At 38.7% G+C, this 12,727-nt stretch overlaps 1 long non-coding RNA gene across 1 annotated transcript in view; it reads left to right on the plus strand.

Annotated features, from left to right (window-relative positions):
- The first annotated feature begins 426 nt into the window (after positions 1 to 426).
- Positions 427 to 12,727, plus strand: part of LOC112615063 — a 22,334-nt gene continuing 10,033 nt past the window's right edge. Inside the window, exons 1-4 of the long non-coding RNA XR_003117269.1 lie at positions 427 to 757; positions 4,637 to 4,700; positions 9,096 to 9,232; positions 11,217 to 11,425. This is a non-coding gene — a long non-coding RNA (uncharacterized LOC112615063). The remainder of the gene's footprint in view (positions 758 to 4,636; positions 4,701 to 9,095; positions 9,233 to 11,216; positions 11,426 to 12,727) is intronic.

The raw sequence follows: 12,727 nt of genomic DNA on the forward strand, positions 1-12,727 counted from the left end.
AGCATATGCCACATTTTTTATTAATTTGTCTATTATATAAAATGAAGCATTTAATTATACTAATAATTTGAAATAGTTCGAAGTACCACACTGAGGTGAGGACTTAAAAATGATAAGACCAGGCCGGGCGCGGTGGCTCAAGCCTGTAATCCCAGCACTTTGGGAGGCCGAGACGGGCGGATCACGAGGTCAGGAGATCGAGACCATCCTGGCTGACACGGTGAAACCCCGTCTCTACTAAAAAATACAAAAAACTAGCCGGGCTCGGTGGCGGGCGCCTGTAGTCCCAGCTACTCGGGAGGCTGAGGCAGGAGAATGGCGTGAACCCGGGAGGCGGAGCTTGCAGTGAGCTGAGATCCGGCCACTGCACTCCAGCCTGGGCGACAGAGCAAGACTCCGTCTCAAAAAAAAAAAAAAAAAAAAAAAAAATGATAAGACCAGTTTCCTATTTTATAGGAAAAATAAGCCAAAATTAAATATTCTTTTGGATATAAATTTCAACAGTGAGATAGCTGCCTAGTGGAAATGAATAATATCCCAGCCACTAGTGTACAGGGTGTTTTGTGGCAAAGGAGTATGTAACATGGAACTGCTCAAGCAAATAACTAGTCATCACAACAGCAGTTCTTTGTAATAACTGAAAAAGAATATTGTTTCTCTGAGAAGGATGTCAAAAGATCGGCCCAGCTCAGGGAGCAGTTTGCCCTACTAGCTCCTCGGACAGCTGTAAGAAGAGTCTCTGGCTCTTTAGAATACTGTAAGTACTACTTTGTAGCTATTAAGTAATCTTTTTCCTATTCTATTTTCTTTCTCTTAGATGCCACCTATAGAAAAGTCAGAGGGTCCAGTAAGTTTCTTTCCTTCTTCCCACCTCATCTGCAATATATATATGTGTATATAGATAGATAGATAGATACATACATACATAAATACACATATGTGAGTTAACCAGCAGAACTGTAGAATTAATATTGTGGACCCAGCTCTATGCTAGGTTACACTGATAACCTGGGTGGGAATGATATCATCCTATATAATTCCATTCCTGAGACGGTTTTATTGTTGAGGAGCTAATATAAGCACATTTGAAATAACTTTAGAAAATAATAATAAAGTGCTGTTTTGTGTGAATCATAAGTAGTAGTTTTAAGAAGGGAACCCACAAGGATTTGAAGTTGATAGAATAAACTTAAGGAAGTGGGTTTGCTTTTTCTCTTTAAGCCAAGATAGGATTAATATTGCAGCCGTCTGGATAGTCCAGTTGGTTTATTTTAATTTCATTCATTTTTTACCTCTTTTGGAGCCATGGAAAGAGATGAAAGGGATAGGGCATAGCCATTGTGTTTGGCTTTTTGCCAAGGTTGGCAAATTAGTGATTGTTAAATCTCATAAGCTTGAGTATTTTAAAGTTCAGAGATTGAGGGTATAAGTCTAATACTTCGGCTCTTTCCACAATTTTACTACATTTCTGCCCAAGAACAAATGACCATGGATAATGCATATCATAAATACTTTTTTAGTTTGGAATCTTTTTGCCAAGAGCGTAGTGGAGAAATGAAGTCAAAACTTTGACCTTCCTTGCCTACTTTATGCTGTAGTTTATATACCCTCTTTCCTCCCAGCTTTTGTAAAGCTAAAAGCAGCTTAGCCTCCTTAATGTTTTCCAGCTGAAAAAATATTGTTTAACATAACATTTGAAACTTTTTTTCTGGTGCACATTCATGCATCGCAGGAGGAGCAACGAGAACCATATAAATGAACTGGCTTCACTTATAGGCCATTTTAATTCACACCCATATTTCCTCATGGCTTGTTTCCATGCCCCCCACCCCCACTCCAGATGCTTTAACAACATTGCCTGGCTGACTGGGGGTAATATACATCATGGTCTTGAGCCTTCTTGGAAACATGGTCTGTGCCGTTGTTTCTCAAACTCAAGTAATGCTTCATGATGAAATACCTAAAGGAACAGAATTTTATGAGATCCTAAAAAAATGTGTTTTGAGGAACACTGACTTAACAAAGGTATTTGAAATGGAAATATGTTTTACAATTTCACGTTGTCTTTGTCAAAGATGTGTTTTATGTAATTTATGTAGAACTTGGGGATCCATTAGAATATATCCACAAATCCCCAGGGTTATCACCCTAATTTGAGAAATACTGGTCTATGCTTATGAAATCTTGGGTTGCTAATTAAATTGTCATTCATTGTCGACATACAATTATAATTATTATTGGAATTTGTTTTAAAGGAATGAATTTAGAGGTGATTCTGTACCTTAACTCAAGAGGAAGGATGGCTTGCTTTTAGGTGGATTGATTCTGCTAGATAGTATCCAAAGGTGAATCTTGAAGCTGTATTTAAATTCATTGCTTAAAATAATTTCTACCCTTAAGAGAAATCTCTAGCAATTGTAAAAAGGGATGCTCTGGAAATGTGGGCATCTTCAAAATAGAGATAATTATTGTGTTAATTCAGCAAATATTATTGTTCCAGGTGCTGGAATGAATAGCAAAACCAAAGACAGGATTTATATCAAGGAATTTGCTTTCTTATGGAGGATGCAGAAGGAAATCATTGTGGTGTTGGGCAGAAACGCTTAGACTTTAGTCCTGGCTCTGACTTGGGTTCAAATCACCATCAGTCTGACCATCTCGAGACTGCTAGTGAAATAAGATAGGGGCTTAAATCAAATACCTAAATCCCTGACATTTTGCGATTTGGAAAATTTTCAAAAGTCTAATAAAAGAAACATTTTTGTGGCATTTCTCTAAATGATTATTGTTATTTCTTTTCTGACTTTTCCCTTTATAAAACCTTAACATGTAGGATTGGGGGAAGTTTACCATTTTCTCATATCCTCTTTCAGCTTTATCTTTCTGTAACTTCCATTTCTCTAGCCACCTCCCTAAATTACAGAAGACTATGAGACCCAGGGCTGCTGTGATTAGGCATTCATAATTTCTTTTCAGGGTGTTTGTGCCCTAATTATCAAATGTACAGCTTGGAGGGAGTTCGTGTCTTAAAGTAATGAATTAAGAGTTGACTTTTGTTGACTGTTAAAATATTCTTATATGTGAAAACATCCTGGAGAAATGTGTTACCAGCTTAAAGAGAAACTAATGATTATATCTGAACTGAGCTAATGCCTCTTCTGTTCCCCCAAACCTTATAAGTTTGGATGGCAAAGAGTAATGATATGTCTGGTTAAACAGAGCTAATGCCTTCCTTTGCCTTGTCTTAAAGACTGGATTGGGAGAAAATTGATATTCTCACTACCATATGTTGGGGTGTAGGCAAGTAGCATTTTACACAGGTTTCCTTCAAAATCCAACTGAAGTTGGAGCTCATGTATTTAAGACATAGCTGGCCTGCTGAATTTAACAAGTTAAACTTCAGTGGCCATGTACAGTTATATATCACTATATATATGTGTATTAGACTGTTGAGTTGGATATGTTTTTGTTGGTGACTTGGGCTTTATTTGATAGTTCTTGACCTTTCCAAATTGAGTACTGATACATGGAACCTGGGCTCCTTTTGCATCTTATACAAATGAGTTTGGTAAAGAAGCCTCTCCTTTACTGTTTTGATGTTTGTATTGGAAATAACTTTTGATTTTTTTTCATGTTAGGATGAGAGACTGAAACAAAATATAAATTTGAACAGTGCTAGACTTCTTAAATTATGAGTAGACTTAAAGTATTATTTTCCTTAACCAGTTAGAATGCTATTCTTCTAGTGTCCTCAGAAACATGAGAGGTTATGCAGTAGACCCAAGTAATACTCTCTTATTACATAATCTAATCAAGTGTATATAAGAATTTAAAAATAGGGATGTGACTGGAACATCACTGTACTTTACCAGGTCCCATTATAAAATTATCTATGTTACTTTACCCATAGCTTTGAAAACTATTTGCACATACTATAAAACTATTTTATAGTATGCTGTTAGTGTGATTGGCATTGAACAGTGATGGGATATAATCACTCTACAATCTATATATCATTAAAGTTTTCCAGCCTTATAGATCTCCCTTGACTGAAAATGAGCTACTAACTCACTGACTTACTTTTTACAGCAGATTGACTAGGTCTTTCCAGGAAATCTGTTGATGTACAAAAACAAAGTTTAATTGCTAATGTTTTTTAAAAAATAACTTTTTGATATTATGGATACCTGGTTATTTGGGCCTTGTATATTTTAACATCAAAATTACCTATTATAAATCCATATAAACAGAAAAGAAAGAGAGTAAGTCTTTAGGTCAGATCTGCAAACAATGATGGTACCTACTGTAGCAAAATCTGGAACATAGACTTACCAGTTCTCAGGTTCCGTTTTGCTTGCTTTTTAAAAACTGTATCTTATAAGTCTTCAGCATCTGATTGGGAGATTTTTTAGAAAAAAAATACCCTTTTAATGTTAGAACAGTGTAGAGATTTACAGAATGATTCTGAAGATAGAGCTTTTGTGTACTTCACACCCAGTTTTTCCCAATGTTAACATTTTAAACTAGTTTGGTACATTTATCACAACAAACCAATATTGATACATTATTATTAACTAAAGTCCATATTTTATTCAGATTTCCTTAGTTTTTCCTTAATGTTCTTTTTGTGTTCCAGGATTCCACTGAAGATACCATGCTGCATGTGTCCTTAGTAGTCGTGTCTCCTTAGGCTCCTCTTGGTAATGACAGTTTCTCAGACTCTTTGTTTTTGATGAACTTCACAGTTTTGAGGACTAATGGTCCAGTATTCTATAGAATGTCTCTCTATTGGAATTTGTCGATGTTCTTCTCATGACTAGATTGGGTTTATGAGTGTTTAGGAGGAAGACCACAAAGGTAGAGTGCCATTCTTATCATTTATCAAGGGTACATACTATCAACATGACTTATAACTGTTTATGTTATCCTTAATCACCTGTCTGAGGTACTATTAGTCAGGTTTCTCCAGCATAAAATTAGTCTTTATTTCTCCATTTCCATACTGTACTGTTCACATAGAAAGTCACTATGTGCAGCTGGCACTAAGGAATGGGAAATTATCTTCCACTTTGTTGAGGGCAGAGTATTTACATAAATTATTTGGAATTCTTTTGCATGGGATGTCTTTTCTCCACAATGTACTGTGTTTATTCAGTCGTTTATATTAGTATGATCTCAGGGATATTTTATACTTTGGGTTATAATACAGTATTACTTTATTCTGTTGTTCAAATTGTTCCAGCTTTGGCCATTGGGAGTTCTTTCAGTTGGCTTTGATGTAACCCCATGAATGTGGGTTTTTTGTTTGAGCACTTTCTTATTTTTGGCACGACAAGATGCTTCAGGCTCATTTGCATATCTCCTGCCTGGACCTAGAATGATATATTTCTCCAAGGAGCCTTGATACTTTTTATTGGAGAGTAATATTAGATATCAAGAAGTGAGTGCTAGGTGCGCTCATTGCTACTGGAGTGTCATTCCTTCAAGACCTTTTCAGTTGACAAGAGCAAGGAGATACATGTTTGCATTCTAACTTGTGTATATGCACATATCTATAAATATATATATAACCATCTGTATCTATATTAAACTAAATATGTTTATACCTACATCTCCAACTCTAATCATTGCCACATGGATCATTATAGTCTCACCTCCTTGCTTATCTGTTACCTCCCATTTCTACAGTGGGAAACCTGGCTTGGTTGGGAAATTTTTCTGTTAATATTAGGGTAGTGAGTATTTGACATTTGCTTCTATGGTTAAGTTTAGGGAGAGTTTAGCTGTAGGGTATTCTTGAAACTAGAAATGACCTTTTTGCCCTAAATGTTTCTGCCAATTTTGAAACGTAAAATAGGTTGCAGAAACAAACTTTTATCTTAAGAACCAGAGGCCGGGCGCGGTGGCTCAAGCCTGTAATCCCAGCACTTTGGGAGGCCGAGACGGGCGGATCACGAGGTCAGGAGATCGAGACCATCCTGGCTAACACGGTGAAACCCCGTCTCTACTAAAAAATACAAAAAAAACTAGCCGGGCGAGGTGGCGGGCGCCTGTAGTCCCAGCTACTCGGGAGGCTGAGGCAGGAGAATGGCGTGAACCCAGGAGGCGGAGCTTGCAGTGAGCTGAGATCCGGCCACTGCACTCCAGCCTGGGCGGCAGAGCGAGACTCCGTCTCAAAAAAAAAAAAAAAAAAAAAAAAAAAAAAAAAAAAAAAAAGAACCAGAATTTACTTCAATCCACATTTTGACATTGATTTTCAGATTAAATTATTCTGATATCGCCAGGTAAGCTGTTCCTTGGGTATGCATTTCTGCATTTCTTCTTTCAGTTTTTTTCTAAGAGCTAAAGGACCCTGAGAACATTGGAGGTGAGAAAGGAGGGGAAAGGCATGTTCACATGTGGATAGGAAAGGTTCATTTACTGACCTCCAGCTAGCCTTCCAAAGTGCCTATTTAAGACCCCAGGAGTAGATGTCTTCCTTGGCAATTGTAACCCAAATGTAATTTTTAACCTTTCAGTTTTAGTCAAGAAAGTTGGTGTGCTGTTACAAAAACTGCCCTGATTAACAGCATTGCCATGTGCCTTGCATATTAATCAGCAATTTAAAATAACACGAAATTGTGTTGAGTATAATTTTAATATTTTATATTAGATATTAGTTTGAGACAGTGTTTCTCAAGTCTGTATAATAAGTTTGATAGTACAGAGGTTTTCTCTCAAGAAAAGAATTATTCAGTGTGCACCTACATAATCCATCGCTTAGATTCTACAATTAATATTTTGCTATATTTGATTAAACTTTTTCTGTAGAAGAAAAATATTATGTACTCTTTAGGTTTATGGGAATAATTGTTAAGTTAAAGTGTATGAACAAACCTGGGATGAAATCTGTTTGTCTACATCTATAATACAACTATAAAACATAGCAGATGTACAAATTAGTAGTTAATAGATAAAATGCAAATATGGTACTACTATTATAGTATTATAGTTTCTTTTGAGTGGTGTGTCTGTACTATCACATGCTGTGTTGATGCACTTCACCAAACTGCTGTTTTCAAACCGCTTTAAATCCTGCTGTTATAGCACATAGCAATGCTATTTGGCTTTCATTTGGCACAAAACACATTTATATATTGTTTGCTTCTGTTCTTTTCTATTATCCCCAGGCAACAAAACTAGAACATTTGCCACTAATTTGGCAATGTGGTCCTATATTATGAGATAGTCATATAGCTGATCTAGACTATCCTTACAGTGAAATGAGAGTATTGTAAAAGTTTTGTAGAAAGCTCCCATACATCCTGAGAATCCATGCACAAACCCCAGAGTTAAAAGATCTTTGAATTGAGGGAAGACATGGGTTTAAGTATCACTTGGCCACCTGCTATTTGTGTAACATTGAGGTAGTTTCATCTTCTGAGTTCCCAGTTTCCTTAGAGAATGAAAATGTTGAATTATGTTAATTTAAAAAAAAAATTTTTTTTTGAGATGGAGTTTCGCTCTTTTGCCCAGGCTGGAGTAAAGTGGCACAATCTCGACTCACTGCAACCTCCTTTACCCAGGATCAAGCAATTCTCCTGCCTCAGCCTCCCAAGTAGCTGGGATTACAGGTGCCCGCCACCATGCCCAGCTAATGTTTGTATTTTTGGTAGAGACGAGATTTCCCCGTGTTGGCCAGGCTGTCTCGAACTTCTGACCTCAGGTGATCCACTCACCTTGGCCTCCCAAAGTGCTAGGATTACAGGCATGAGCCACTGCACCAGGCGTATGTGATTATTAATATCACTTCTATCTGTGACAATTCTGTCTGATGCTGGAGTATTTGAACCAGATGGCTGCCTATGCCACTTGGCTATTCTCTCCGTAATACTTTGATATTTCGTTGGTCTGCAATATGACAGATTCTCAAAATTCTTGTCCGTGAATATTGAACCCTAGTGAAATGTATGGTTCTGTATCAGTTCCAAAATGTAACTACTTTCTCTAGCCTTAGATTCCCAGTTCCAAAATGTAACCATTTTCTCTAGCCTTAGATTCCCATTAAGGGAAAGGGAATGCTCCTTGAGTATGTCATCACCATAGTGACAGGCAAAACTAGAGGGCTTTGATGCTAAAGCAAGATACTCCATAAATATGGTTAAGAAGACTTGGGGAGACTGGAATAGTTGTTTCCTTTTAGATGCCAGTGTATAAATGAATTTGAGCTAGGATCCATTGATTTAAAATTTCTTTAGGTCAGTTTGCTTGCACATGGAGTGCACATTTACTCTTCATTAATGGAGTTTCAGGAAGCAGTAGAGTAAATGCATAAACATGTATGAACCTCCATGTTTAACTGGAAGCCTGCATTTGGAAGTGAAGTATCTAATCTTAGATTAAATTAGGATAGGGAAGGATGTTGGCAAGAGATTTTGAAGCTTGTTCTGCTCATATTGAGAACATCATAGAACAGTTTGGCCTTTTTAAAGCTAGAGAATAGAGTTGAATAAGGGATCTTCCATACATTCCTGTTTGACATTGACATAAAGGTTTTGTCATGATACAATAATCCCTAATCAGGAATCTGAAAGCCTGTATTCATTTAAGGTCCTCGGGTTTAACATACTGGGTGCTTCTCACACCATACCATACCATGCAAAATGCTTTCAAGGCTGCAAGTTTGGCTTAGATCCGCTTTAGTGAGCTCCTGTGCTACAGTAAAGGTAGATAGCCAATTATTAAAAACAATCAAGACAATTGCACCTCTAAGCAGTAGTAGCAATTGCCACACTACCTTGAATCTTGAAGTATTTTCAGCAACAGGATGACCATTAGCCACAAATTTAGCGTCAGCCCTTAAGGTCGGTATTAGTTTGACCCATATTTTCATGTAGTTCTTTTTCTTCACTTGTCTAATCCTCCCATGATACCGCCAGGGCTTGTTATTAGAAGACTTTAGGGAAACCAAACAGGCTAGAAAGTAGAGACAGGAAATGCCTATGTCTAATGCTTCAGTTTATACTTCCTAGGTTTTTCTCGTTGGGGTTTTTGTAACTCTTTTGGTATCCTACCGATGCTTTGGTAGCCTACTGAACCCTGTCTTTCTTCTCAAGGACATTCTGAGCATGTGAGACCCGAGGACTGCAAACAGCTGCAAGAGGCTTCAAATTCAGCATATCGTTCCTTTTGAGAATCTGGCCAAGCTCCAGCAAATCTACTTGGATGGGTTGCCAGCCACCTGGAGAAGAAGGTAGTTCAGGGAATTTATTGTTGTAGGGCTTCTGTCTTTGGCTTTAACTTCCTATAACTCTCCTTTTTAAAGCAGAACACAGCTGGGCACGGTGGCTCCTGCTTTTAATCCCAGGGTTTTGGGAGGCTGAGGTGGGGGGATCACTTTAGGCCAGGAGTTCAAGACCCATGTCTCTACAATAAAATAAAATAAAATTAGTCGGGCATGGTGGTGTGTGCCTGTAGTCCTACCTACTCTGGAGGCTGAGACAGCAGGATTGCTTGAGCCCAGAAGTTCAAGGCTGCAGCGAGCCATGATTAGCCACTGCACTCCAGCCTAGGTGGCAGAGCAGGACCCAGTCTCTTAAAATGAAAGAAAAGCAGATCATGAGCCAGTTTTCATCAATTCCTATACTTTTTCTTTTGCATATACACATACATTTTAACCTTTCATAATGAGTTTGGCCTGTTTCATTTATCCCTCAGAGCTGGGCTCCAGTGAGGTCTGTAAGGGCAAGCATACTTGATCCCCATTTCATAAATGAAGAATGAGAGATGCAAAGCAATAAGTTATTTCCTTTCTCACCACATAGTTAGCAAGAGAGATACAATGAACTTAACATCTTTTGATTAGTGGGCTTTTAAATTATTCCCACTTTCCTTTGGCAGATGGATATTAAGTTCTCAGGATTTGTTTACAAATAAGACCAACTTCATCTGTATTAGCTCAGTTTTGGTAGGCCTAATTCCATTATCACTGCCATTTTCTTGTTTTAAGAAATTGAAAGTTTCTTAGCTTGAAAAACAATTGAAATTTTTAAAAAGTAGAATAGGAGAGCCCTGGAGGGGGGAGGCTGTGTAAGGAATTTACTGAATCTCTAGTCTTCTGTACCTTGTTTTTCCTTCTGCATAGATTTGCTTAACTGTTTCTGTGGTGTTTTTTTTTTTTCGGGATGCAGTTTCGTTCTTGTTGCCCAGGCTGGAGTGCAATGGTGCAGTCTTGGCTCACTGCAACTTCCGTCTCCCGGGTTCAAGCTATTCTCCTGCCTCAGCCTCCCGAGTAGCTGGGATTACAGGCATGCGTGACCATGCCAGGCTAATTTTGTATTTTTAGTAGAGACGGGGTTTCTCCGTGTTGGTCAGGCTGGTCTCGAACTCCCGACCTCAGGTGATTCACCCGCCTCGACCTCCCAAAGTGCTGGAATTACAGGCATGAGCCACTGCGCCTGACCAGCTGTTGTTATAACTGGAGTTCTGTATGCTTGTGACCATTCTTGGTTTCTCTGAATATCCTAGAACTTTGGTGGCTCCTTATTACACAGGTTGTTGAAGAAATGTTACCGTGTGGATTGAGTAGAAAACAGCTCTCTTTATCTTGGCCATATTATGGCGTGGCACTACTTAAAGTACAAATTAAAAGAGGGGAATGCTACAAAACTAGCTGACAGGCACTTTGATTGAGGTGGATTGCTCAGTTCTTAAAATAGCGCTTTATAAAAGAAGCCAGAGGCATTGTGGAGGAGAATTCTTACAGAATTCGTAGGGTTAGACCACATTGGACCTTTTCTGTGTGGCTTCATGGCTCTCTTGGTTGAGAAAGCATTAGCTTCTCCTTCCATTAGTTTCAACCTTTTGATTTCTTGATCCCTCTACTATATTTTGTGCTGAGAACACAAGGGCATTAACAACCCACATTCTAGAAGATCGCTCATTAATAAAGACTGGAGAAGAAAATGCAGCATGGGGATATTGGCAATTATTCAGTTCTAAATTTCTCTTGGAAATGAGGGAAAACATACAGAATAGAGCTGGGACAAATAGGACAATTTTTTTTTTTTGTTAGGTTGGTAGCCAGAATATAACAGCTCCACACAACTGTAAATGTCCACTCTTCAATCCACATGAAGAAAAGGGTAAACATGGTTGAACTCAACCACTAGTTGCCCATTAGGAGAGACTTTCCCAGTGTACTCCATTTCAATACTTTTCTTTTATCTCTTTTTCAGATCTTCCTCAGAAGAATAGGCTTGTTGCTTTACAGTGTTAGTGATCCATTCCCTTTGACGATCCCTAGGTGGAGATGGGGCATGAGGATCCTCCAGGGGAAAAGCTCACTACCACTGGGCAACAACCCTAGGTCAGGAGGTTCTGTCAGGATACTTTCCTGGTCCCAGATAGGAAGATAAAGTCTCAAAAACAACCACCACACGTCAAGGTGCGTAAGCTGTCCCTAAAAGCGTAATAAGTAGTCTTAATTTTGATTTTGTTTTCTAGTATACATTGCACTTAGCGTTTCACTGAGGTTGTATTCATCATTATTCTGCGTATGATTTGGTAAAGACAGCTTCCTAATTTACCTGGGAAGCAAGTGGGTGTGAGATTGGTTAAATTGATGATGTAAAGAGGGTAGCAGGTTGCATGTGTTCAGGTGTTTAGAGTGGGACTATAACGTGTGGCAGAGGCTTACAGCTAAATTGTTCTTTCTTTTAGGAGAACATGGACAACTGTCACATCAGTGACATTGATCACATGGGCAAATCATTCTGTTCCATCTGGTCCCCAAAGTCTCTCTTAAAGCCTTACAGAAGAACTTTGCCAATCATTTACATACTTCGGGATGGCTTGGGATGCCATGGGATATAATACGACAAGTGAGAGGTGTGTCTTTTTATGCTATGGTTGCTGATTGATGGAAGCTGCATAAATACAAATGGACTAAAAATGGCACAAAGTTATCTGTCATCAGGCAGGAGCTAAAGAACCAGGACCCTACATTCTCTAGGTCAGTGTTGGGAGAGGCTGATTAGCGAGTGAGGATTGGCAGATAAAGGTGACCATTCAGTGCAATAAATCCTGATCGTATAGGCTTTGCCCAGCATTCTTCATAAATAGTGGGTACCTATAAATTTCATGAAATATTTTCATGGGTAAGAACTCTCAAAATGTTATAATTGACTAGAAAGCTCTGTAGATTTAGAAATAGAGAAAGTTACTAACAGAAATTGTTAGAAAGCCTAGGAACTAGAAAGCTAAGTTGACAGTTATCTAGGAAGATCTATCTATTGTACTCAGAATCTTTAGATAAATTCTCCTAGGGCCAGTAGCCTATGTAAATTTTCTTTTTCTTTTTTTTTCTTTTTTTTTTTTTGGTATTTTAGCTGCAATATTAAACAACCTATGTGAATTTTCTTATTGTGAGAATATTTGCCGGCCGGGCGCGGTGGCTCAAGCCTGTAATCCCAGCACTTTGGGAGGCCGAGACGGGCGGATCACGAGGTCAGGAGATCGAGACCATCCTGGCTAACACGGTGAAACCCCGTCTCTACTAAAAAATACAAAAAAACTAGCCGGGCGAGGTGGCGAGCGCCTGTAGTCCCAGCTGCTCGGGAGGCTGAGGCAGGAGAATGGCATGAACCCGGGAGGCGGAGCTTGCAGTGAGCTGAGATCCGGCCACTGCACTCCAGCCTGGGTGACAGAGCAAGACTCCATCTCAAAAAAAAAAAAAAAAAAAAAAAAA

Source organism: Theropithecus gelada, chromosome X (assembly GCF_003255815.1).
Source record: "Theropithecus gelada isolate Dixy chromosome X, Tgel_1.0, whole genome shotgun sequence".
Lineage (NCBI taxonomy): Eukaryota > Metazoa > Chordata > Mammalia > Primates > Cercopithecidae > Theropithecus > Theropithecus gelada.